Source organism: Pelophylax lessonae (assembly GCF_965119305.1).
Source record: "Pelophylax lessonae genome assembly, chromosome: 9".
In the NCBI taxonomy this organism is placed as follows: Eukaryota; Metazoa; Chordata; class Amphibia; order Anura; family Ranidae; genus Pelophylax; species Pelophylax lessonae.
Genome location: NC_138776.1, coordinates 216,946,911 through 216,969,124, shown reverse-complemented (window position 1 = coordinate 216,969,124; position 22,214 = coordinate 216,946,911). Strand labels below are relative to the sequence as shown.

Below are 22,214 nucleotides of genomic sequence, written 5' to 3'. Positions count from 1 at the left end.
ATAGTATGAAAAAGGAAATGGTCTGTAGACAACTTTTTAAGAGCCCATGTGAGTTCAGCCTGCAATAGCTGTTTTGCTGAGTACAGTGCCAAACAACTTAATACAACAAATTTTTATTCTGAAGCTTTGTACTGCATTTAGGCTCGGTTAACACTTGTGCGATGAGGGAACAAGCGCAATTCCTGTGCGGTTTCTGCAACGTATTTCACTTGCAGGCAGTTCACACTGCTCTCTGTTATCTATAAAGTTAATGTCACCCCCAAATCGGTTCACAGATTACAGTGTGAACTGTGAAATCGGACAGGAATCGGATTGCATGGTGTGAACACCCATGCGATCCGATTCCAGTGCGGACCAAAAAGAGTCCTGCACTATTGTGGTCAGCACTGCCTTAACCCTCTTGGGCATGGAGTTCACCAGAGCTTCACAAGTTGCCACTGGAGTTCTCTTCCACTCCTCCATGATGACATCACGGAGCTGGTGGATGTTATAGACTTTGCGCTACTCCACCTTCCATTTGAGGATGCTCCACAGATGCCCAATAGGGTTTAGGTGTGGAGACATTCTTGGCCAGTCCATCACCTTTACCCTCAGCTTCTTTAGCAAGGCAGTGGTCATCTTGGAGGTGTGTTTGGGGTCGTTATCATGTTGCAGTACTGCCCAGCGGCCCAGTCTCCGATGGAAGGGGATCATGCTCTGCTTCAGTATGTCACAGCACATGCTGGCATTCATGGTTCCCTCAATAAACTGTAGCACCCTAGTGCCAGACCATGACACTCCCACCACCATTCTTGACTGTAGGCAAGACATACTTGTCTTTGCACTCCTCACCTGGTTGCTGCCAGAAACGCTTGACACCATCTGAACCAAATAAGTTTATCTTGGTCTCATCAAACCGCAGGACAAGGTTCCAGTAATCCATGTCCTTATGCAAACAAAGGGATACCACACTAGAAAAGAACCAATATATATATCCACCAAGCGCCAAACAGAATTGAAGAAATTAACTTGTTACATTAAACACTGAAGCAGCTACTATAATAAACCAAAATATAGAAACAATATGTATGATGCAATCAACCACACATTAGCAGCGCTTCTAAAAACACATAATTGATAAAATCATAAATGGATATACATCTCTATATTAGAGTCCTCTGAAAAAGTAAACAGAGTCTTTGCAAAATCGTTCCCAGTGTTCATAAATGTAGTAGAAGGAGAGATCAGTGTGGTCAAAAGCCCATCAAAGCCATCACCGAACCTCGTGGATGATCACTCCCCTCAAATATTGCACTCACCAGAAACATATGGATATACATCTCTATATTAGAGTCCTCTGAAAAAGTAAACAGAGTCTTTGCAAAATCGTTCCCAGTGTTCATAAATGTAGTAGAAGGAGAGATCAGTGTGGTCAAAAGCCCATCAAAGCCATCACCGAACCTCGTGGATGATCACTCCCCTCAAATATTGCACTCACCAGAAACATAAATGTATGGGGCCAAAAAGCACACTCATACTGCTTGGATAAACTTCACACATTGTATCAATCCTCTCATCACCTCTCCTCAAGAGTAGATCACAGGATAGAGACCAATCAGCATACCAGGTGAAAAAGTACAGACTGATAGTGAAGCCCATTTAAACTGTTTATTAAATAAAAGTTTCTCAAACAATATGCACTTACAAAGTAACAATCAAAATATAGCAATACATGCAGACACTTCACAGCCGATATACCGATATATTCCCTCTGTGGAAGTCACAGGACGATACGCGTCAGGGTTGGACTACACGGCTCGCCACGCTACACTACTGCCGGGACCGAGCTGCAGGCTGTCCTCACTGATCACTGCTTGACAGAGAGCGGTGAGATCACGCTGCTAGCTTCTATATCGGCTGTGAAGTTTCTGCATGTATTGCTGCAGAGGTTACTGCAGAGGTTGAAGGGGTGGGGGGTCAGCCTATCAGTGCTCAGACCATGCGCTGCACACTTCATCAAATTGGTCTGCATGGCTGTCATCCCAGAAGGAAGCCACTTCAAAAGATTATGCACAATAAAGCCGAAAACAGTTTGCTGTTGACAAGCAGACTAAGGACACCGATTACTGGAACCATGTCCTGTGGTCTGATGAGACCAAGATAAACTTTTTTGGTTCAGATGGTGTCAAGCATGTGTGGCGGCAACCAGGTGAGGAGACCAAAGACAAGTTTGTCTTGCCTGCATTCAAGCATGGTGGTGGGTCTGGGGCTGCATGAGTGCTGCCGGCACTGGGAAACTACAGTTCATTGAGGGAACCATGAATGCCAACATGTTCTGTGACATACTGAAACAGAGCATGATCCCTTCGGAGGGCAGTATTTCAACATGATAAAGACCCCAAACGAATCTCCAAGATGACCACTGCCATGCTAAAGAAGCTGCGGGTAAAGATGATGGACTGGCCAAGCATGTCTCCAGAGCTAAACACTATTGAGCATCTGTGGGGCATCCTCAAATGGAAGGTGGAGGAGCGCAAGGTCTCTAACATCCACCAGCTCCGGGATGTCGTCCTAGAGGAGTGGAAGGGGACTCCAGTGGCAACCTGTGAAGCTCTGGTGAACTCCATGCCCAAGAGGGTTAAGGCAGTGCCAGTTGTTGCCAGTGGTTTAGACATTAATGAGGGGACAGCAAATTTACACTGTTATACAAGCTACACACTCACTACTTTGTGACATGAAAAGATAAAAATAAAATACTTACAAAAATGTGAGGGGTTTACTCACTTTTGTGAGATACTTTGTATATATATATATAATTAAATATAATATATATATATATAATATATATATTATATATATATAATATATATATAATATATATATATTATATAATATATATAATTTTTTTGTGATCTTGCCTAATTTGAACTCTTTTTATACATCTATTTTTTGGATACCACATAAGAAAAGGACTATCATTATAATCTCATTTATATTTTGAGGACTTTTTTGGTAGATATGTTTGAACCTACGTAGATATGTTTACTGCATGCACTTTACTGATCTGTTATTTGATAAAACATATATTATTTAATTTTAATATTAATTTCTCTTACGTCCTCCGACAGTCGCCGCCTCTTCATATTCGTCACATATGGGGTATTAGACTTTGCTCCGAAGGAGTAGCTAGGCAACAGAATATGTTAACATTAAAGCTTTTAACATATCCCACCCTCAAGGGGTGGTCCCCTCAGTCAATACCCTCCTACTTCCTGCAACCATATCTCAGTTTCAATGTCTAGCTTGTCAGGAGTGGCTGGCTCTCTCTGTGCTGGGGCTTTGTGCCCCAGACTCTTTCTTCTTTTTTGATTTTTTGTTTGAGTTTTCTCTCTACCTTTACTTAGCTGTTCTTTTTGTCAGCATTAGTTAGTTCTTCTGATGAAGAGGATCATGCGGGCTGGGTCTCGGGCTGATCCCCCTGGTCGCAGGTCGTGGGTCAGTGGCTTCCCAGCCTGCCATCGAGCGTTCAGCCAGGTAACGCTCCTGGCACAGTGAACGACCCATCCCTGTTCGGTGCAGGGATGATTGGTGAGGTGGCTACCTCACTGGACGCTGTGCGGTTTCTTAACCCCCATTTTGTGCGTCTTGTATGCGACTCTCCCTGCCTCATGTGCAGCGGCTTGTTCGCCTGTGCGGGTCCCCCACGCCATTGTGAGGTAAGTGTATCTATGTGGGGACCTGTCTGTCTGGGGGGGTGTCAGTCTGGGACTGTGTAACCTGCCTCTGTTCTCACTGTTTGTCTCCCTATCACTCGGCTGCATGCTGTGGGCTGCAAGGGGGGGGGGGGAGCTGTGTGACACTATGTGTGTCAGCTTTGTCAGTGTGAGAAGCTGTGTGCTGTGGGGCATGTTTTGTGGCATGTTTGGGCACTATACAGCGATCGCTGCGGCGATCTACCATGTTTTTTTATATATGGCTAAATGTGTGCATTACTGTACTGTGGAGCGGCGGTTTTGGCGCCAAACGGCGCCATTTTGCCTACACTCGCTCCGGCCGCATGTTCTACATGCATGGCGGCCATTTTCTTGTAGCCTCCCATAGGCTTTAATAGAGCGCCCTGGTCACATCACTTCCTCTTCTCCTGGGTACACCGATCGAGGCAGCAGCAGCGGCGAGGGTCTCCTCAGGTTATATCCTTCTTATCCATTGCCTGTGTCAGTTTTATTGTCCCTGTGGGGGTCTCATTGTGCTTGTGTGTGGTGCGGTGGGCTGCGCTCGCCGCGCTTGTTAAAGGGGCAGTTAGCCCTTTATTATCCGGCATTTTGATATTGGGGCAATGGATTCTCAGGAGGGCAAATTTCCTACCGCCTTGGTGGATAGCCAGGGGACCGCTGTTTCCCCCCCAGGGGGGGATTTAGCCACTATTGTGGCTGGCCTTGCTGCTCAGGTGCAGATGCTGGTGGCTGCTCAATCTACCAAGAGACCCAGAGTTTCTCTTTCCTCTGAGTCTGAGGGTGAAGGTGATGGGGGTCTCCTTATCGGGGTCCCGCTCCTCCCTGGATCTAGTGGGGTCCGAGGTGGAGGCTGAAGTTGAAGGGGTTGATAATTCTCCCCCTGGCTCGCCTGAAGAGCTTGCAATCATGGATGAATTGATTGCTTCCATAAAACAAACGCTGCGTTTGCAGGATGAAGTGTCCCCCCCGCTGCCTTGGCGGTTTATGGGACGCAGAGAAAACGCAGGACGCCGTAGGTTTTTCCCTGCAATGATGATTTTCAGCACGCTGTTAAGGAACAATGGCGCAATCTACGCAAACCTTTTGCTGTGCCAAGTAGGTTCAAGCTGCGTTATCCTTTCTCACCTTCCACTGATGAACGGTGGTGTGTGCCACCCCCGGTGGATCACGCAATTGCGGTTTTAAACAAATCTACTGCGATTCCTGCAGAGGATTCCCCGGTGTTCCGTGATGCCACGGATAGGAGATTGGAGTCTCTTGCCCGTCATACTTACTCTATTACGGGTTCTATGCTTAAGGCTCTGTTTGCCTTTCTCATGGCGGCCCAGGCTGTCGCAAGATGGACGCAGATGCTTAGGCGCGTCCTAGTGGCCGATTCGGCCTCACCGGCGACCCTGGATATGGTGGATCAAATCCACCAGGGTGTCATGTATCTGTGTGATGCGGACTTGGACTTAGTCCCGTTGGCTGCACGTGTGCACAGCGTGGCGGTGTTGTCTCGCCACCTGGTTTGGTTGAAATGTTGGTCGGTGGACCAATCTTCACGTAAGACCTTAGCCAATCTGCCTTATGATGGGTCTCGCCTTTTTGGGGAGTCCTTGGATGTGTTGATTAAGGGGATCACCGGAGGTAAGAGCACTCTCTTGCCCCATTTACCCAAGGCTAAAGGGGCTTCTGGGAAGAAGCATGCTAATTTTCGGCCCCCTCAGGGGTCCTTTCGTGCCTTTCGGTCGCACTACAAGGGCAAACCGTTCAAAGGTCAAGGCTCTCAAAAGAAGCCCTGGTCTGAAAAACAGAAGTCCGGTCAGTCCGGATCCGCAGCCCATAACAGTGCGGCCTGAAGGGGCGCCCTCACCCAGTTTTGGGGTGGGGGGACGCTTGCTCGGTTATCTTCAACCCTGGTTGGCCCGCGTGCGGGACAGATGGGTTCAGGAGATCGTTCGATCTGGTTACAAGATCGAGTTTCTCTCTCGGCCGGAGAGCAGATTTTTTCCCTCAAATCTTCAGCTGTCTCCGGAGCGTTTACGGGACCTGCACCTGGCGGTGCGGGACCTGAGGGCTCAGGGAGTGGTGGTTCCGGTGCCTCATCGGGACAGATTTCGGGGGTTTTATTCCAATCTGTTCACCGTGCCCAGGAAGGAGGGCAAGGTTTGTCCAATTCTGGACTTGAAGGCTCTGAACCGCTCTGTGCGGGTTCGCAAGTTCCGCATGGAATCCCTGCGGTCGGTGGTGGCTGCCCTGGTTCCGGGGGAATTCATGGCCTCCATCGATTTGAAGGATGCGTATCTTCACATCCCCATTTTCGAGGGTCACCAGCGGTACCTTCGATTCGCCATTGCGGAGGATCACTACCAGTTTGTGGCGTTGCCTTTTGGTCTCGCCTCGGCTCCGCGGGTTTTCACCAAGGTGCTTGCACCGGTTCTGGCATTATTGAGAGCCCAGGGCATTTCTGTCCTGGGGTATCTGGACGACATTCTGGTTCGGTCTGCGACCAGCCAGGGTCTGGAGGAGGACCTGTCTGTCACGGTGCAAACTCTGCAGGAGTTTGGTTGGACGATAAATTTTCCAAAGTCGACACTGAGTCCGTCGGTTCGTCTTCCCTACCTGGGAATGATCCTGGACTCGGTGCAGGCGAAGGTCTTCCTGCCGGAAGACAAACTCAGAACTCTCCAGGAGGGAGTCAGGTCCCTCCGGGACGTTCCGCTCTCGTCTCTGCGGACGTGCATGAGATGTCTGGGATTGATGGTCTCGGCCTTCGAGGCGATTCCCTTCGCCCAGTTTCACACGCAGGGTCTCCAAGCGGAGATCCTGTCCATGTGGGACGGGCGACCTCAATCTCTGGATCTTCAAATCTCGTTGAGTCATCGCACCAGAAGAGACCTTCTGTGGTGGCTCCAGTCCCCGATGGTGTCCGGGGGCAAGTCGTTTCGTCCTATCTCGTGGACGGTGATCACCACGGATGCCAGCCTGTCGGGCTGGGGTGGTGTTCTGGGCGTTCTGTCCGCCCAGGGAACTTGGTCGGAGGGGGAGTCCTCCCTTCCGATCAACATTCTGGAATTGCGTGCGATAAATCTCTGTCTTCATCGCTGGACGGACCGGCTGCAGGGCTGCCCGGTTCGGGTGCAGACGGACAATGCCACGGCGGTGGCCTACATCAACCACCAAGGGGGCACCAGGAGTGCCCGAGCGGCTCGAGAAGTGGCCGACATTCTGACTTTGGCCGAGACTCATGTCCCGGCGATAATGGCGGTGCACATTCCGGGGGTGGAGAACTGGCAGGCGGACTATCTGAGTCACCAGACCCTGGATCAGGGGGAATGGTCTCTCCACCCGGCTGTCTTCCAGATGTTGTGCGCGAAGTGGGGTCTTCCAGGTGTGGACCTGTTCGCGTCTCGTCTCAACAACAAGGTGAGGAGGTTCGTGGCAAGGACGCGCGACCCTCGGGCAGACGCGTCGGACGCGTTAGTGGCCCCGTGGCATCAGTACAAGCTGATGTACGCGTTTCCACCGATTCAGTTGCTGTCCAGGTTCCTTCGCAGGTTACAATCGGAACGCAGCACGGTGATTCTTGTGGCGCCGGACTGGCCTCGCCGGTCCTGGTACGCAGACCTCGTGAATCTGGCGGTCGACGCCCCGTGGCATCTACCTCTTCGAGACGATCTCCTGTCTCAAGGGCCGATATACCATCCTGCTTTACAGTCACTGGCTTTGACGGCCTGGCTGTTGAGACCGAGGTCCTGAAGGAGAAGGGTCTCTCCCCGGAGGTCGTTCATACCTTGATCAACGCGAGGAAGTCTTCCTCGGGGAAGGTTTACTACCGTACTTGGAAGGCCTATTTTGCCTGGTGTGAGTCCAGGGGGTTTTCACCCCGCACGTACTCGGTTTCCCGAGTGCTGTCCTTCCTTCAAACAGGTGTCGATCAGCGTTTGGCGCTGGCTACGATAAAGGGTCAGGTGTCTGCGCTGGCCGTTCTGTTTCAACGTCCCGTGGCTTCCAACTCCTTGGTTGGCACTTTTGTTCAGGGAGTGCGGCATCTGGTTCCTCCTAGGAGGGATTCTCTGCCCCCTTGGGACTTGAATCTCGTTTTATCTGTGTTACAACGTGCTCCTTTTGAACAGATCAGGGAGATCTCGTTGTCTATGTTGTCCAAAAAGGTCGCCTTTTTGGTTGCGATCACTTCGGCTCACATAGTGTCGGAGCTGGCGGCTTTGTCCTGCAAGTCTCCGTATCTGGTTGTTCATTTGGATAAGGTGGTCTTGCGACCTAATCCTTCTTTTCTTCCGAAGCGAGTTTCGGAATTTCATCTTAATAAGGATATTGTCTTGCCTTCGCTGTGCGCGAAGCCTAAACATCCGAAAGAGGTGAGACTACATTCTTTGGATGTTGTTCGGGCGATAAGGGTTTACCTTAAATCGACTGAGTCTTTTCGAAAGACGAATTCCTTGTTTGTTCTTCCAGAGGGTCCTCGGAAGGGCATGGCGGCGTCGGCCTCTACCATCGCCAAATGGATCAGGCAGACCATTGAACAGGCCTATGCTTTGCAGGGGAAGGTTCCCCCTGTGCCTGTGAAGGCGCACTCTACTAGATCTCTGAGTACGTCTTGGGCCTGTTGTCATGGGGCTTCTGTAGCCCAGGTGTGTAAGGCGGCGATCTGGTCGACTGTGCACACTTTCACAAAATTCTACAAAGTAGATGTTCAGGCATCGGCGGATGCTTCCTTTGGCCACAAGGTTCTTAGTGCGGCAATTCCCTAGGGTCCCTTGTTGGGGACCTCTGGCTGTTGGGATAAGTTTTTTATCCCCTGGTTCTTTGTCTTTTCCTGGGTTGTTGCTCCTGTTGAGCAATTATTTTTTCCTGTAGCCCAGCTGGTTTCCTTCCTTTGGTAAGGTTCCTTTCTTTGATGCGGAGACTGCGTTGCCTTTCGGCGCGGATGCGTTTCCCACCCCTCATGTTTGCACTGCTTTGGGACGTCCCCATATGTGACGAATATGAAGAGGCGGCGACTGTCGGAGGACGTAAGAGAAAACGGAATTTTTGTAAAATCTTACCTCCGACAGTCGCCGCCCCCACCCCTCTTTTGGGGTTTGGTTGTATACTCTACTGCTATTCCACTGAAACTGAGATATGGTTGCAGGAAGTAGGAGGGTATTGACTGAGGGGACCACCCCTTGAGGGTGGGATATGTTAAAAGCTTTAATGTTAACATATTCTGTTGCCTAGCTACTCCTTCGGAGCAAAGTCTAATACCCCATATGTGACGAATATGAAGAGGCGGCGACTGTCGGAGGACTCAGAGAAAGGAATTTTACAGGTAAGATTTTACAAAAATTCCGTTTTTTTGATGCCACTAAGATATAACAACATATGTTAACATGCTTTCACACTGGTGTGCTGCGGTTTACCTACACCGTTCTTTTGTGACTTTCCTGGGTTAACTGCGCTTTACCATAACTGCGCTGCCATAAACTTTGACTATGAGTCACACTATGTGTGTCTAAAAAGTTTGGTGAATGGTATCAGAAAAAAAACAAGACAGAAGATACAAACAAATTACCTTTATTGGCCTTCAAAACAATCACCATCCTTCACAGCACACTTTTGGTAACGTTCATAACGCTTCTGTCAGCAAAGGCCTCTTTAGGAATTGATTGCAGAACTGCTATCACACATTCTTGGATTGCCACAAAGTCCACAAAACATGCTCCTTTCATGACGCTCTTCAGATGGGGAAACAGAAATCCGCAAGCGCCAGATCAGGGTAGTACAATGGATGATCGAAAACATTGCACAGTGCGCAGGTGTGTTATCGTGCAGCAATATCCACTGTCCAATTCTGTGCCACTCTGGCTGAACATGATGGATGCCTGGTAGCAACCATTTCAAAACTTCCTTGTAGAATGAGGTGTGCGCGGTTTGACACTCAGGAGTCAGGAACTAATTCCTTATTGATAATGCCATTGTTAATGCCCAATTCCTCTGCCATCAATCGTAGAGTCATTCGCCGATCTCGTGCCAGCATTTGTTGCATTCGCTCGATCATGTCTGGGGTTCTGCTTGTCGATGGCCAACTCGAACGTGGTTCATCCTCAGTCATTTCCCTCCCAGTTGTAAACACATTTTCTTCTCACAGCTTCTGTCCTGTACACTTGCACAAACATTCCCTGCATTTGCGTCGCTGTTTTCTCCAACTTGTACCAGAACTTGATATTCACTCAATGCTCCAATGCACTGCGACCCTACCTCTCACACTGACTACGTTCTACTGCCTGCAGCGGGTATACCCTGATGGTCACATATACTCTACGCTAGGTGGCGCTTCTCAACGTCATTCTGAATAGCCATGTGCATGCACACACACCTTGCCCATATTGCCGTTGAGTTATCAGACTATTCACCAAACTTTTTAGACACACCTCGCATACCTTGTCAATAATCTTTAGCTCAAGTGGGGTTCATTGGAGGCATATGGCTATTTACTATAATGCTTTGCAAGACCATGCATAATAACACGCATTTTAGTGCCTCCAATGTTAGGCCTGTTCCTGTATATATTTGACCCGCTGATTCCAAAAAGGGCACTATTTAGCTCTAGTTTGAGATAGAGCATAAATGCTATACACCAGTCTTTACTCTTGTCGCCCATCAAAAATCAGTATTTTTAATATAGTGTTTTATTTAATCTCCTTGTAGCATGAAAGAAAAAGTAGCCATAACCTCTATGGTGCTCCATCTGCAAAAAAAAAAAAAAAAAGAGTGGCAATATACACACCTCCTAAATGATCATAATACAATTAATAACCTACATGTTAGAATCCAGTGTTTCCAATGTAAAATTACAGTTGGAAATACATAAACACTCTCACTATATCTGCTAACTTGTATGCAAAAACACAAACTAGATAACAAAAGAACATGCTGATTATCAAAATCTTTTCGAACACTAAGAAAATGATATATATATATATATATATGTATATATATATATATATATATATATATATATATATATATATTGTGACAGGAAGTCAGGTAAATCTGTGAGTGTTGTCACAGATCGGAGATACAATTCACCAATTACTATAGGGTGTCGGCTGCAGAAGCCAGAAGAAATGTCTAAAGACGCTGAACAGACTTCAGCTGTTCAGAATGAGGGAGTTAAGGCTTCTATAATTGTCCAAAGGAAGTCTGAGGATTGCTGCCTCCGGAAGCTGTCTCCTGAAGCCATGTGGGCTGGGAGAAGGAGGACAGTCAGACGTGTGCCTCCCGACAGGATGTGTGGGCCTGGGAGAAGACCCCCCGGAGTGATGTGTGCCAGGGAGGGTAACCAAGTGTGAAGACGTCTCAAAGGTGAGAAGACGAACTGTTTCTGTGTGAAAGAAATAAAGGACTGTTTTTCCCTGTGAAGAGATTATAAATGGACTATTGAGTGTCCGCTGTAGGACAAGAAAGTCTGCCCAACAGTAGGTTGGAGACAGACTCTTAGGTAGGTTCCAGAGTGAGGAGGTAGCCGCCCCCAGAGGCAAGGATTTATTTTCTGTTTTATTTTATTTTGGATGTTTTTGCTGCATGCAGTCTGGTGAAGAAAACACCATTAATAAACCAAACTGTTGTATGCAAGCACTTGTCGGCTATCTCTCTGGGAAAACGCACCCCCCAAGGGGTCATCTACGCCTACCACCGAGCTAATCCCTCACAATATATACAGTTAAATCCTTTTCTGTGATGTTTATTGATAGACACAGCTGCTGCCCCTACAGGGGTAGGACACTAGGTGGAAAAAAGTTTGACCACGCCTATAGGGCAGTCCCAGGAGGTATACTCCCACTTCCTGCTATAGGTCTTCAGTTTTATAACAAGCAGTAAATTGTGGTAAGACAAAAATCCAGTTTTCTCTTTCATTCATTGACGGACACAGCTCCGTATCTTCTTGACCCTTGGGACGTCCCAAAGCAGTGTCAACATGAGGGGTGGAAAGAACACAGCAATAAAAATACTTCCCAAAGGTTAAACCTAGCCAACCAGGTAAAACAGGAGCTCAACCAGGAACAACTGGAGCTCACCTGACAAAAAAGTACACTCTCAAATCCTTCTCACCAGCGGCCTGCAGAACCATAGTAACCAAAGGAAGCATCCGCAGATGCCAACGCATCCACCTTATAACATTTTGTGAAAGTGTGCACAGACGACCAGGTGGCCGTCTTGCAAACCCGCACCACTGACGCCTGATGATGAAAGGCCAAAGAGGCACTAAGTGCCCATGTAGAATGCACTCTCCTCCTCCTCAGATGACATCACTGGTTGCTAGACGCCGAGCGGCAATAGCAACCAGTGCACTGCAGTACAGGCCAGCGTCGCGGCTCTCGGCTCCGCCGCCGCTGCTGGCCTGGAACTCGGACACCCACTGGGGGACTCACTGCCTGGTCCGGAGTGGGTAATATTTTCGCGGGGGGGGGGGGCAATTGACCCGCTGACCCCCCCCCCCCCCCCTGGATCCGCCACTGTTTACAGGAGTATTACAGGGTTTTTTTTCTGCCTGTAGAAGCAGCTCAATGTTATCCTGTGTCCATGCACATTAAGACGTTTAGAGGCATATTTTAAGCTCACTGTTTAGAGCTAGAAAAAAAATCATTCTGGATTGTGTTTTTGAGAGGAGTTTACTGGCAGAAAAAAAAAAACACTAAACGTGCCTAAATGCATATACAAAAATACTCTCTATGCATTTTTGTAAACCTAGTGTACACGGAACTTTAAAAGCACTATCCATACATGGGATTTTAAACAACTGGGTTTACATAGACATTTGGAAATCCACTATTATTACATTGCCTCTGTGATAATTAAAAGAAGCTCTTAAGAAAAGGAAATACAAACAAATGAAAACCTGCTAGAGATACTCTAAATAATTACCAGCTATTAATGTTTTCAATACCATTCTATTTACCCTGTAGCTCATTCTGGACAAAACTTTTGCAGCTCTACCACTGTTACTCTATATTGCATCAGCTACACTTTCATGTGGCATTATTCTCCTTCATTTCATTCTGTCTTTTCTATTTGCCTATTATTTTTTTAAATTTGTCTGCTATGATTCCAATATATTTTTGTTTGCTGTGTGACATTATTTATTCTTCACCATCCTATTAATTTGAATCTTCATTAGCATGAATATGCTTGCTTAGCTGTGGCTTTCCTTTTGCCCATTACCTGATTTTAATCGTATTATTACAACCATCTAAAGTGTATGCTTTGTATTGTCATTTCTTACCCTGAATGATAAATCCTTTGCTGCCATTTTGCTATGATTTTCCCTTTATACATAAAAAAGGACTATGTTGTCCAGCTGATGATTCTAGTTGGCAACTACACATTTTCCAACACAATTCTTTGTAGTGATTTAATATAGAAAAACACCAGAAACTGTACTAATACATAAAAGAGCCAACAGGGATCTAAGCTGTCACAAATAATTAATAATCCAAACAGCTCATAAATTTGCAGTTAACAAAAAAAAAAACATTTGAGCACCACCATGTGGTCAGAGGTGTAGCTGTGAAAAAGACTAATTTAAAGAGGAAGTAAAGTCTGCACTTTTTTTTCTTTTTTTTTCTTACCTGCAAAGTAAATGCATAATGTGCTAGTATACATCGCATACTAGCACATTATGTGACTCTTATGCCCCGTACACACGTGCAGATTATCTGCAGACTTTTGTCTGCAGACTTACCTTTTCTATGTAGTGCAAGGGCCTGCCGGATTGCATACAAATTGAAAGTGTTTAGGTTTGACCTCATATTATATGGTTTTGGTAAGTCTGCAGACAAAAGTCTGCAGATAATCTGCACGTGTGTATGGGGCATTACCTGCAAATGAAGCCCGCGTCGTCCCCGCTGAAGGCCGCATCCATCTTCTCCCGTCCTATTTTCAGGTCTGCGGACTTCGGCTGTACTACTGGCCGGATCTGCGTGACATCACTCCACAGGGCTCTGAAGAAACAGCACGGGCGGCCGTTCCTTCAGAGCACATGCGCCAATGATGTCATCAGCTGCATGCAATGTAAATATCTCCTAAACGGTGCAAGTTTAGGAGATATTTACAGTACCTATAGGTAAGCCTTACTATAGGCAAATACAAATACAGGCTATATACAAATTATTACAACCACTTTAAACAATGTTTATATTTATATAAACTCATCGCCCTCCTTGATCCTTACAAGGTTATACGTGGCCCTTAGGTCAAGCTTGGTATAGACCGTTGCTCCCTTGAGGCGGTCGAACAATTCAGTAATCAACAGAATCGGGTACGCATTCTTGACCGTGATGTGATTGAGACCCCTATAATCAATGCAATGTCTCAACTCACCCCCCCCCCCCCCCATTCTTCTTTTACGAAGAAAAATCCAGCACCCACTGGAGAAGTGCACTTGCGAATGTGCCCTCTGGCAAGCGCATCCACCACGTACTCCTCCATGGCCTTATTCTTCGCAACCGAGAGAGGATAAACCCTGCCAAGAGGGGGAATGGCACCAGGTTGCAAGTCTATGGCACAATCGTACGGACAATGAGGAGGAAGAGTACCAGCGCGCACCTTGTCAAATACTTCTTGATACTCATGATATTCAGTAAGCAATACTGAATCTCAGAAAGGTACAAAGTACCTTAACAGGCCCATGGATACAAACAGCGCCATACTGTGGAGACCTGGAGAGGATCTCAACCGACTGCCAATCAAAGGTCCGATTTATGCTTCTGACCCATCATGAATTCATGTCCATTCTGGGGTGATTGAGCAACAGAAAAGGAGAGAGGATTCCAGGCTGATGTTGAATGCAGCTTATGCTTGTTTGCAGGTTCATGATCTGACCAGCAGAATATCTGGTGAGCTTTACCTAGGCAGAATCATTGAGCACTGTGGTGGAAGGATCCGCACCTCTGAACACTGCGAACACCTTATGATTTGATGACTAGCACTGCTTGCACTTTGTCACTGGAGGATTGCAATATGGACTTTATTTAATGAATTTTATGTTCTTCACATATTTACTGTATATTCTATTATTTATTGCGGATAATTTTTGATAATATTTATGTAAATTATTGCACTACATGAGCACCTTTTTTTTTTTCTTCAATATTTATTGCACCTGCACTTTGTTGTTGGAGGATGTTTGGTTGTAATTTTGTTGCACAATATTAATTGATTATTTGCAGATTAGCACAAACACATAATATTATATATGTAGTAGTATCATTAAACAACTTAATTGTTGCTATTTATATATTTATTGCACCTTAATTCAGCACATTCTCAGCACTAGCACTTTTTTGATCAGTTCACATATCAGTTTTAATCACTCCACAATACAAGTCTAGCACTTCAATATTTAATAACCATCACTACTAAGAGTTTTTGAATCAGAATTTATAGGTTAATAGGAGCACATATTACAGATATTGCGCTTATTTCAATCCTTAATTATTACTTACATAGCATTGCTATGTTCCAGTGGCTGCATCTCTTATAGTGTACCCCTATTGGTTAAAGGCCTACAATATATCCTGCGCGCTAGTTCCTTTATTAGCTAAAGGTCGGATTATGCTTCTGAAGCCAAGGGTACCTTAAAACAACAGAGTAGTGTGGGGACGATATAACCTGGAAACAGGCTGACTCCCTGTGAACAGTCCCTATAGCCATGTCAACTGGAACTCGTGGGTAACCTGTGCCATTTGCAGGGGTCTGCCAATTGCCTCGATGGCCAGTGGAGCAACACGGGGCTGCAAGGATATGGAATTTGCAGCAGCAAACGTACTGTCAATAAGGTTACCGCCAGCACCAGAGTCTACTAACGTCTGGGTAACCACCGAGCCTGCTGCCCAGGAGAGGACAACTTTGATTAGCGGTTTATCTTTACGGGAAACCAGGGATGAGGAAATTCCACCAGTCGGGGAAAGATCTGCCCCCGACAGGATCTTAGGTGCAAGCATTTCCCAGAGGGGTAGGACAAGATTTCAGGAGATGTCCACCAAGACCGCAATACAGACACCGGCCCTCCCTCCTCCTAAAGGGCCGCTCAGCCTCAGAAAGGCGAGTGAACCCTAGCTGCATGGGTTCACAGCCAGACGCACCATCCCCAGGAGGCGTGGGAGGTGAGGGAGGAATGGGTGGGAAAGAAAACGTAGGAGCCAATCTGGTAGGAGTCCTCCACAGGCACCCCTAAAGTGGAGTTCCACCCTAATTTAATACTTACCTCCATCTTCTCGCTCCGGGTCACCTGAAAAAGAAATGGATAATCGCATATTTTTTTTTTTTTTACTTATCTCGTAGCGAAGAAAAAATACTTACCTTACTTCCTTCTTCCTCCTTCCTCGGCCGTGGCCCGTCGTCACTTCCTGGCTCTGCAATGATTCCTGGGAGCTGAACGTCATAGCTCCCAGGAATCATTGCGCCTGCACCGGCCCCGACGTCAGTTCCGGGTCGCGCGCGTCATACCCTTCTAAACAGCTTCTGGGCATGCCCAGAAGCTGTAGAGGGATGACGTGCGCGACCCGGAAGTGACGTCGGGGCCGGCGCAGAGCATCGTGGGACCAAAGAAGGCGGAAGAAGACGCCGAAGGGGATCTCGCTGGCTTCAAGCTGCCCACATCTGAGATGGCAGCGCTGGACAAGACGTTTTCAAGGTAAGTATTTGTCCTAACAGGTAAGTGCAACCCGGGACAGATCAGAGGCTAGCCATTGTGGAATGTACTAGCCCTGACTGTCCCGGGGGTATTAAAAAAAAATAAAAAATCCAGGGTGGAACTCCGCTTTAAACAATGGTCTCTTCCTGAGCCTGGTATCGATTAAAATCAGGAAGGAAATGAGAGCCTCAAGCTCATCAGGGAGTTCCTTGGCCACAATCTCATCCTTCAATGCATTGGAGAGACCATGAGAGAAGACAGCCACCAGAGCATCATTATTCCAGCCCACCTCTGCTGCCAGGGTATGAAATTCGATGGCATACTCGGCAACGGTTCGAATACCCTGTTGAATGGACAGGAGCAGCTTAGCAGCAGAAGCAGAGCGAGCAGGCACATCAAATGCCCTACTAAAGGAAAGCAACAAAACTCGGGTAATCGAGAATCACAGAATTATCATTCTCCCATAAGGGATTTGCCCAGGCCGAGGCCTTGTCCGAGAGCAACGAGATTAGGAAGCCCACCTGGGACCTGCCAGAGGGAAGAGCCTGAGGAACCATCTCAATTTAAATGCCCACTTGGTTTTGGAAGCCACGACACTGACTCGGTTCACCCCCATAGCGCTGAACCAGTCATCCCTCTGGTAACAGTGACTTCAGCTGCAGGAGCAGGAGTGGCAACAGGAGCAGCAGAGGGTGCAACAACAGGAGGAACCACCGGCCTGGCAGCACCAGGAGCAAGGTGTGCTGTGCGTGCAAGCAACGGCTGCAACACCTGAGCGAACTGACCCAAAAGGTGGTCTTATTGATCGAGCCTGGTAACCAGCATGGGAAGCCTAGGAGCACCCGCACCGTAAGGATTCATGGCCCTTGCGTACTGTCATGGTGCCAAGAAACCAGACCAAACATAGATGCAAGTAAAATAAAGCGATTTATTTATCCAACAATAATAATCGCACAGCAAGAGAGAGGAGCAAAATCAAGAACAGCCAGGGTCAAGTTCGGAAGCGAGTAGTCATCCAAGCCAGGATCGAGTCCAGGAACAGGTAGTCATCCAACCCGAGATAGAGTCCAGGAACGGGTAGTCTGCCGAAGCTGGGTCCTTGTCTGATGCTGGGTCGTCTGCTTATGCAGAATCCAGAGCCAAGAAGGTTGTCAGCCAAGCCAAGTCATACACGGAGAAACCACAGACACCAGAGGACTGCTAGCAATGATGCACATTGGAGCACAAATGCAAGGGCAAGGTCTGAAAGCCATTAGGTGATATATATAGTCAGGTGTGCAACATCATCGCGGAGCGACGCCCAGGCAGCAGACAAGTGATGATGCAAACAGAGTTTAAAAGAGACGGCAGTCTGCACATGTCCAAGATGGCTGCCAACAGGCTGGCAAGGTAAGACCTTGACAAACCCAGGGGGGGCCAGAGAGTGTGTTATCCAGCAGTTCTCAAAGCAGTGCTACATTAGTAATGTCAGAATGGAACATAAACTGTTAGAACCATTACCACCCTGGTATCCTGGTGGGTTGCATGGAGCAGTTTCTGCGCAGCACATTCAAATAAAAAGGCTGCCAATGCATCGAACCATCAAAAACCTGGCATGCACTATTTATTATAATGTAACCTTCTTTATTTTAGTGTGTTGTGGTACCATTGCAAATAAATCGCTGCATAAGGCAGTGGACCATGTATTGTACGTAAAAGTAAGTTTCAGTAATTTGTGAACTTCCGCAATGCAGCAGTGTGAATGGGCCCAATGTGTTTTTTTTAATTTTTATAATTAAGTGTCAAAAGAGACTGCACTGCAGCACTAAGATGAGAGCAAACACTATTTTTTAGGGGGAAGACTGCAAGGTGGCCAAGACCATACAGCAGTTTAACAGGACAGGTTCCACTCAGAACAGGCCTCGCCATGGTCGACCAAAGAGGTTGAGTGCACATTCTCAGCTTCATATCCAGAGGTTGTCTTTGGGAAATAGATGTATGAGTGCTGCCAGCATTGCTGCAGAGGTTGAAGGGGTGGGGGGGTCAGCCTGTCAGTGCTCAGACCATACTGTCGTCCCAGAAGGAAGCCTTTTCTAAAGATGATGCACAGGAAAGCCTGCAAACAGTTTGCTGAAGACAAGCAGACTAAGGGCATGTATTACTGGAATCATGTCCTGTGGTCTGATGAGACCAAGATAAACTTACTTGGTTCAGATGGTGTCAACGGTGTGTGGCAGCAACCAGGTGAGGAGTACAACAGGAGTGCCTACAGTTAGGCATGGTGGTGGGAGTGTCATGGTCTGGGGCTGCAAAAGTGCTGCGGGCACTGGGAATCTACAGTTCATTGAGGAAACCATGAATGCCAACATGTACTGTGACATACTGAAGCAGAGCATGATCCCCTCCCCTCCAGTATTCCAAAATAACGACCCCAAATACATCTCCAAGATGACCACTGCCTTGCTAAAGAAGCTGAGGGTAAAGGTGATGGATTGGCCAAGCATGTCACCAGACCTACACCCTATTGAGCATCTGTGGGGCATCCTCAAACGGAAGGTGGAGGAGCCAAGGTCTCCACCATCCACCAGCTCCGTGATGTCGTAATGGAGGAGTGGAAGAGAGCTCCAGTGGCAACCTGTAGAGCTCTGGTGAACTCCATGCCCAAGAGAGTTAAGGCAGTGCTGGAAAATAATGGTGGCCACACAAAAGATTGACACTTTGGGCCCAATTTGGACATGTTAACTTAGGAGTGTACTCACTTTTGTTGCCAGCAGTTGAGACATTAATGGCTGTGTGTTGCATTATTTTGAGGGGACAGAAAATTTACACTGTTATACAAGCTGTACACTCACTACTTTACATTGTAGCAAAGTGTCATTTCTTCACTGTTGCCACATGAAAAGGTATAATAAAATATTTACAAAAATGTGAGGGGTGTACTCACTTTTGTGAGATACTGTATATAATCAACTCTTCTACACCAATCTCTAATTGTTGTGTCTTTCCAGTGTCTAACTATTATTTTTGGGATTGACCCCTTTGCTGCGTTTATTAAGTTTGGAACTATTGTACTTTTTTAATGTTTTTTTGATTTATCGGTTTTGTGAAATAAACATGCCCAAGGATCGTCGGTGATATCTACTCCTGCAATTTTTTCCCAATATATTGCACCTTCTGCCAATAGTCACTGATCTTAGGGCAGTCCCACCACACATGGGTCATCCTACCCAGCATGCCACAGCCCCTCCAACATAGTGGTTGACATTTATGTACTTTTACCGGTGTTATGTACCATCTCCATAGACATTTTTAGTTCATTTCAATGGTGTTTACATCAACCACGTAACTATGTACCATTTTCCGTATTACATTTACTTCTTGTTCTTAACTCTTTTTCCCATGTCTCTATGAATGGAGGTCTCCTCAGACCTGCCATCTTTGTAAGCATTTTGTATATCTGAGAGATGCTATCTTTTACTTTTGTTTGTGGGTTACATCATTTTTCCACTAGGTTCAGATACTTCTCGGATCTAATCGGTTGTGGTAAGGATCCCAATGAGGTGTCTTTTTATGAAATTGAGATGAGCAGTAATCCTGCTGATCGCAGCTCATTTCCGATCATTATCGGTTTATGAAACAGAGATGATCAGGGGAGAACATGTTCTCCGTTGATCATCTCTACACACGGAGAATCTGTCATTCACTGACACAGAAACGGGCAGTTTATGAAGCTGCGATCTCCGCACTTCACTGGCGATCTGTGCCAGCATTCACACTCCCGGATTCACCAGCCTGGAGGTGGTGAATTGGGGAGAGAGGACAGAATTGGGGGAGAACTGAGGGGGAAGAAGGAACATCCTTCTTCCTCGTTCAGACCCCCCAACACAGTAATCATGTCCCCCTGCCATATTTATGTATATATATATATATACATATATATACGTGTGTGTGTGTGTGTGTGTGTGTGTGTGTGTGTGTATATGTATATACAGTGGGTACGGAAAGTATTCAGACCCCCTTAAATTTTTCACTCTTTGTTATATTGCAGCCATTTGCTAAAATCATTTAAGTTCATTCTTCTTCCTCATGAATGTACACATAGCACCCCATACTGACAGAAAAACACAGAATTGTTGACATTGTTGCAGATTTATTAAAAAAGAAAAACTGAAATATCACATGGTCCTAAGTATTCAGACCCTTTGCTGTGACACTCATATATTTAACTCAGGTGCTTTCCATTTCTTCTGATCATCCTTGAGATGGTTCTACACCTTCATTTGAGTCCAGCTGTGTTTGATTATACTGATTGGACTTGATTAGGAAAGCCACACACCTGTCTATATAAGATCTTCCAGATCACAATGCATGTCAGAGCAAATGAGAATCATGAGGTCAAAGGAACTGCCTGAAGAGCTCAGAGACAGAATTGTGGCAAGGCACAGATCTGGCCAAGGTTACAAAAAGATTTCTGCTGCACTTAAGGTTCCTAAGAGCACAGTGGCCTCCATAATCCTCAAATGGAAGACGTTTGGGACGACCAGAACCCTTCCTAGAGCTGGCCGTCCGGCCAAACTGAGCTATCGGGAGAAGAGCCTTGGTGAGAGAGGTAAAGAAGAACCCAAAGATCACTGTGGCTGAGCTCCAGAGATGCAGTCAGGAGATGGGAGAAAGTTGTAGAAAGTCAACCATCACTGCAGCCCTCCACCAGTCGGGGCTTTATGGCAGAGTGGCCTGACGGAAGCCTCTCCTCGGTGTAAGACACATGAAAGCCTGCATGGAGTTTGCTAAAAAACACCTGAAGGACTCCAAGATGGTGAGAAATAAGATTCTCTGGTCTGATGAGACCAAAATAGAACTTTTTGGCCTTAATTCTAAGCGGTATGTGTGGAGAAAACCAGGCACTGCTCATCACCCGTCCAATACAGTTCCAACAGTGAAGCATGGTGGTGGCAGCATCATGCTGTGGGGGTGTTTTTCAGCTGCAGGGACAGGACGACTGGTTGCAATCGAGGGAAAGATGAATGCGGCCAAGTACAGGGATATCCTGGACAAAAACCTTCTCCAGAGTGCTCTGGACCTCAGACTGGGCCGAAGGTTTACCTTCCAACAAGACAATGACCCTAAGCACACAGCTAAAATAACGAAGGAGTGGCTTCACAACAACTCCGTGACTGTTCTTGAATGGCCCAGCCAGAGCCCTGACTTAAACCCAATTGAGCATCTCTGGAGAGACCTAAAAATGGCTGTCCACCAACGTTTACCATCCAACCTGACAGAACTGGAGAGGATCTATAAGTAGGAATGGCAGAGGATCCACAAATCCAGGTGTGAAAGACTTGTTGCATCTTTCCCAAAAAGACTCCTGGCTGTATTAGATCAAAAGGGGGCTTCTACTAAATACTGAGCAAAGGGTCTGAATACTTAGGACCATGTGATATTTCAGTTTTTCTTTTTTAATAAATCTGCAACAATGTCAACAATTCTGTGTTTTTCTGTCAGTATGGGGTGCTATGTGTACATTCATGAGGAAGAAGAATGAACTTAAATGATTTTAGCAAATGGCTGCAATATAACAAAGAGTGAAAAATGTAAGGGGGTCTGAATACTTTCCGTACCCACTGTATATATATATAAATACACACATACATTTATATATATACAGTATATTTAATGTGTGTATATATATATATATATATATATAACATGTATGTGTGTGTGTATGCAATATATATATATATAATAATCTATCACTGCTTATTAAACGGGCACCAGTGATTTTCTCGTACGGTAATCTCGCTTTGTCTCACAAGATTACAAGGCGGCCCATTCACTTGTACACAGAT

At 46.4% G+C, this 22,214-nt stretch overlaps 1 protein-coding gene across 1 annotated transcript in view; it reads left to right on the top strand.

Annotated features, from left to right (window-relative positions):
• The window catches only part of RASSF4 (Ras association domain family member 4), a 436,165-nt gene that overhangs the window by 397,108 nt on the left and 16,843 nt on the right, over positions 1-22,214 (top strand). The window lies entirely within an intron of this gene.